Source organism: Pteropus vampyrus, unplaced genomic scaffold (genome assembly GCF_000151845.1).
Source record: "Pteropus vampyrus isolate Shadow unplaced genomic scaffold, Pvam_2.0 Scaffold474, whole genome shotgun sequence".
Classification (NCBI taxonomy): domain Eukaryota; kingdom Metazoa; phylum Chordata; class Mammalia; order Chiroptera; family Pteropodidae; genus Pteropus; species Pteropus vampyrus.
Window position 1 is genome coordinate 259,538 of NW_011889255.1, and position 6,200 is coordinate 265,737.

The window sequence follows — 6,200 nt, forward strand, 5'->3', positions numbered from 1 at the left end:
ATATTTTTCTTATATAAATACCTGTAACTAAAAAAAATTTTCTATTCATGCAGGAACAGACAACCTTAACAAATAAATATTCTAGATAATGCATGAACTCTAGATAATTTCCAGGTTACATTCTTTGAGGTTAAGAAATAGTGTTTAACAATTTCAAATTTAATATCCTCAGATTTCATATGTAGATACAGACCAACTCAAAGACTGTGAATGTCTTACTACAGCCTTTCCCAAAGGGGAATTGCCTCCGCTCTCCACATGAGGAGAGGGTGGAGAGAAAGGTGGAGAGGAGTAGCCAGGAGAATAGGGCTCCTCAGACTGTATCCCTCAGAGGCCGTCTTCAATGCAGTGTTAATCCAACCAAACACAGCCTTGAGTTGTTTCTCAATTACCACTTGATAAATAGAGTGAGTTAAAGATGCAACACATTGTGCAGAAGAGATGCTGTTTCAATGAATCAAGGGATATTTTTACCAAAGGTACACTGATTTTAAAGTGAAATATGAGCTTCAGGAAGAATAAGAATGGCAGAATTTGGATCTTGAATAATTTGAATTAAAAGTTTCTATTACATAGACCATAGTTTTCATAAAAGAAGCAATACTTAGTGGTTTCTCCACAATATAAATAGGTAAGCAGTAATTGTTTTATGCCACTTATTTTACTGTAGTGTGTTATTTTTCAACTTAAGAATTGTCATCAAAGAAAACTCTTTCTTCCAATCAGAATAATTTATGAGATAAGTCTTCTGAACCTAAAATATACAGACTTTACCCCTTAGTAATGAGTCTTTCATTTTTATAACAGTGAATGAGATATGAAATGGACATAAGATCACCTTGCTGTTGTGGTTTTATATGTCTTAATTTCACCGATCTTATTCAGAATATTAAATTTAAAATAATATTTTCTATTGAATGTTGTATGAAGCCCATTGAACTCTGATGAAAAATATGGATGCTGGCATTGCACTGCCAAGGTTGAAGTCAGTGAGGTTACATGACCTTCTTGATGTTGCGCAAGTTATTTAACTTCTCTCTTCCTCCAGCTCTATGCAAAATGTGAATACTAATGGTACCTACTTCATTCGGAATGTAATAAAAGCAACAATGCAGGTAAAGTCATTAACAGGGTGGTTAAATACAATAAATGTTCAACAATTGTCAAAAACAAAAAATAATTTTGATTAACCAGGCCTCTTATTCCCTACATTATTCTAGTTTATGAGAAACAGAAAAAAAAATAGTAAAGGAACTGACGTTCCCATGTAACAACTGAAAAATACCATTAACAGTTAATGATATTTATATAATGGAGAGAGTAGATCAATTTCAGAAAAAAAATCAAATGAAGTTATCTCTGGAGATGTTTTCATATATTAAATAAGATTTGAGATAAATTTTTCAATTTACTTTTCTTCTATTTCTATAACAAAATTTAGTTCTCTTGTATCTTCAAAGTACAGGAGACTGAAACAGGTAAGAGAAAAAAAAAAAAAACTAAAAATAAAAGCCAGCAAGTTATAGTGTTTTTCCATAGGTATTGTTGTAGGTTTGTATCCACACAGCATAGAATAGCCTACTAATTTTAAGCTCAATATTTCTGGCAAAACACTTCCCTGTACATTGTCTTCACTCCTAGACAGAAAAGACTACTTCTAGGGCATGATAAAAGATTAGCAAAGTTCAAAAAGAAAGGAAAAGATACGTTAAACTAATAGCGATAAAAGCAATAAGCATGATAATAATTGTAATAATATCTCATAGAACTGCAACGGCCTATTTTAAATCAACACTTAAAATTTTCCTGAAAACAATTCCCTGAGCTACATTATTACTGCGTATATTTTCAAACAAGTAAAATTAAGCTTTGATGATTTAAATGAGGACATAATACCAGAATATAACTAATTTCCATTTGAAGTCCATTTCAATATTCAGTTCTTGGGTTAGTGTGTACTGGAATCTAGTTAAATTTTCCTGATGGAATATTTATAAACCACTCACGTGTGTAAGCACTCAACTAGCTATTGGAAACAAAATTAAATGAGGATATGAATGGAACAAATAATAACCAAGTAACTTAATAACTCTATTAAGTACAGTCTTGCCAGGCAATGTGTTACAGCCCTGGGGACTAAGAACTTAAGAACATAATATAATATCCATAATCATCATTATAGAAACATAAGGAATAAATTAAAATCTGATTAAAATCAACAGGCAATTTTACCAATGGTATCTCATTTAATTATCACATAAGGAAGCAAACCATGGGAAATCTACATAATTGCTTAATATCACACATAGATAATAAATCATGGAGTTAGGATTCAAACTCAAGTCCAATAACAAAATAGGCCCTGACTTGTAATCACAAAACCTAAGTTCCGTCATTCGTCAGTTTCAAGATCCTTATCTCTAAAAATAAAATTAGTTTACAAATAATTATCTGAAATGGCTTTTGAGACACAACAAAGTCTGTGGAGACACACACAGCACACAGGATAAAACATCACACAATATATATTCTCCTTCTGCTCACACACATACACACAGGTAATGCACACATTCCAGGCCATTTCTGTTTTTCCCAGGTTTATCCTCTTTATTGATCTATATGTATCTGCGTTCCCAGGCAACTAGTTCTGAATAAAACCTCCTTCTATTTCCCACTTAGTATCCTATGAAAAATATTTGTTTTAATTCACTCTGTGCAATAAAGTATTCTCTCTTTTTTTATATACTACATAATAATATGAAGTATATAATAGGGACTTGTATGTTTAACGTAATTTAGTTAAGGAGGAAAAATGAAGGGTTGCAATAAGCAGTTGAAAATATATAAGGAAGAGAATTTAGATACAAAGCTACTAAAGTATGATAGAGAAAATGCATAGAGAAATACAACAAGATTCTCAAGAAATGTAATTACTTAAAAGTGAGAACATATGGCAAAACTGTGGGTCTGTCTTCAATGACTGCCAGTTTTTCCAGGGTCTGTGCTGAGCAGAAAATAGGAAGGGTTTATGTTGAGCTATATTCACAAAGTACATAGAACGATCTTAAAGGAAATTTCAGGGGAGGTTTTGCAGTGATAGTCCATAGGTTTTAAACCAAGAAAGTGGGAAATATATAAATAGTAACATTCTTAAATTAGAAGCAATTGCAGTGATCATGCAAACCAATATTAATGGCTTAATACAACTTGGAAAACACCCACGGATCAATGAAAGTAAACCAAAAACCACATGCTCTGTTTTCTCTTTCCACAGATGAAATATCAAGAAAAAAAAAAACACCAGAAAAAAGTCTAACTAAATTGATGGAATTAGTTCTCTTGGACTTTGCCGATGTTCCCAATCTTCAGAGCTTTCTATTCGGTTTGCTCTTAAGCATCTATATCATTATCTTGATGGGCAACAGCACCATATATCGGATAACAAAACTGGACCCATCTCTCCATCTTCTATGTATTCTCTCCATGGCAATTTTTCCTTTTTGGAATTATGCTATGTATCAGTTACACTTCCCAGAATCCTCGCGAATCTTTGGACCCAGAGAAGGACAATTTCTTTAGTTGGCTGTACTGAACAAAAGTGCTAGATTCTTATGCTGGAAGCCACTGAGTGTTCCTTTCTAGTCGTGATGGACTCTGACCGCTATCTGGCCATTTGTTTCTCTCATCACTATCCTCCAGGCATGAACTATAAGTTCTGTGTCCAGATGGTGGCTGGAAGTACAGTCCTAATAGGGCAGGCAGTCACATTTTCTCCCTGCCCTTTTGTGGTTCTAATCTCATCAATCAGTTCTGTGACATCCCCTCTGTCTTCAAGCTGACCTGTGGGGACACCTTTAGGAGTGAAATGATGGTCTGCATATTTGCTGTGATATAAGTCATGGTTCCATTTCCACTGATACTTGTCTCCTACAGCAAAATCATCTTTATGATCCTTGGATTGTCGTCAGCCACAGGTCAGGCCAAGCCTACGATTGTCCTAGTCATGTTAAGACAATGTGGAAGGATGGACATCTTCGGTTCAGCTTGACTTCCTGGATGATGAGAGTAGGTATGGCTCCTGTGGGTCCCATATGAAAGTGAACACCTGAGCTGCAGAACACTACATAGTTTTAAAAATATAAAATATTAACTTATTGGCAGTTTGAGCTCTGCTGACTCCACAGAATGATGGGAAGGAGCAGTCATAATTTGCTGCATTTGAATGGAGAAAGCCTTTCCAAATTCTCACAGCAAAACGTGTGAAGGCAGGGTGGGAAGGTGTGATTATTTACCTTTACAACACCTCTCCTGAAGGCAACATTTGAAACAGGTTTCTAGAGTACATAAAGTGGCACAAAATTAACTTAAATAATCTAGTTTAAAATTCTATAAGCTAATTTCTAAAGCAATCACATTAAATCCAGCTGATAAAGTAAAATGGAACTTTAAAAAAACCTAAATTATCCAAAAGGAAATAGAAAATTGACAAACAGAAGAGACAAACAAATAAGCAAAGCTTTTTCAAAATTGATACCATTAATTTTAATACATATACATGCATTGAATGTTAATTAACTAAACGCTTCAGTTAAAAAGCAGAAAATAGATTACAAAGCCAGACAAATAAATACCATCTAAATGAAACTCATTTTAAAGCTAAAATATATAGATAAATTAAAAATGCGATGACTAGGAAAGCTTTTCCCTGACGTCAATAAGCATAAATAACTTGAGTAGCTATTGTATCATTAAAGATAAACATGTATATTTCATTGACATGAAAAGGTTAATTTATCAGGAAAACATAAATGTCATACACATGCATGTACCTAAAATCAGAATCTCAAAATATGGGGACTAACACTTAAAATGATTAGTTGACAATTCTACAATCATAGTAGGAAATCTTCACATCTGTGTTTCATTCACCCATGAAACATCAAAAAAAAAAAAAAACGGTAAGGGAATAGGTAATCTGGACAATGTTACAAAAGAGCATGATATGCACCCTTTCAGGAGCTCGTCGTGGGTTAACAAAGATAGCTCATATGCTGACTCATAGAGCGTGGTTTGTAAGTTTCAAACTTTTGTAATTGTATAGAACATCTTTTCTGAATACAATAGAATTAATGAGAAAGCAATGAAAAAAAAGATTTCAAGAAGAATGGAAATTAATTGACACATTTCTGAACACATGGGTTAAGAAGAAGACACAAATAAGGTAAGAAAAAATAAAATAAAATTGCAAAGGATAATAAAGTACCCCTCTTGGTAACCATTATGTCTGACTAGAATATCTTAAGGTATCCACAAAACAACCACTGAAATAATTATGTGAATTCAGCAAGGATATGCTATTAAATGTTAACATGACATTAACTGTTTATATATTAGCAGCAATCCACTGGGATAGGAAATTGTAGAAATATATGTAATATACTTAATAAAAATATAGCAAAATTTAGAAAAATTTGACAAAACATGAAATTATACTATGTAAACTAATAAGTGCTGAGAGAAATTAGAGATAAATAAGTGAAAAGACATCATTTTTATGGATGGCAATACTCAATATTGTTAAACTGTCAATTCAGTCCAAATTTCTCTATAGGTTTAAATAAATATCAGTGAAAAACTCCAGCAGACATTTTATAGACCTTAATAGACCTCTTCTAAAATTTGTGTAAAATTGCAAAGGATGCAAGGGAGGCAAAGTAACTTTTACTCAAAAACAAAAAATTAGAGGAAGGGCACTATCTGACTTCAAATATGTGGTGACAGAAAGAAATCTAACTATGAGCAGTGAATACACAGTGCAATATATATGTGCCTTCCTGTTGAATTGTACACCTGAAACTTACTGGATTTTATTAACCAATGTTACCATAATAAAAATAAATTTAAAAAAATATTACTATAAGTTTACTATAATAAAAACCATGAGGATTTGGTAAAGTAATAAATAAATAGATTGATGGAACAGAATGGAGAGTCTAGAAAAAGGCTCTATGCTGAGCTGAGTTTGACAAAGATGTCAGTACAATCCGTGGGGAATGGAAAACTTTTCAACAAATACTAGAAGAGAAATTAAATACCTACATGGGGAAAAATAAACATCAAACCCTACCACACAGCAAACACAAACATCTACTCAAAATGGGTCACAAACTGAAATGTAAAAACCAATATAAAAAAGGCCT

The 6,200-nt window shown here is 32.9% G+C and overlaps 1 pseudogene; it reads left to right on the forward strand.

The window, feature by feature from the left end:
• Positions 1 to 3,470: 3,470 nt before the first annotated feature.
• LOC111732619 lies at positions 3,471 to 4,048 on the forward strand (annotated as a pseudogene).
• The last annotated feature ends 2,152 nt before the right edge of the window (positions 4,049 to 6,200 follow it).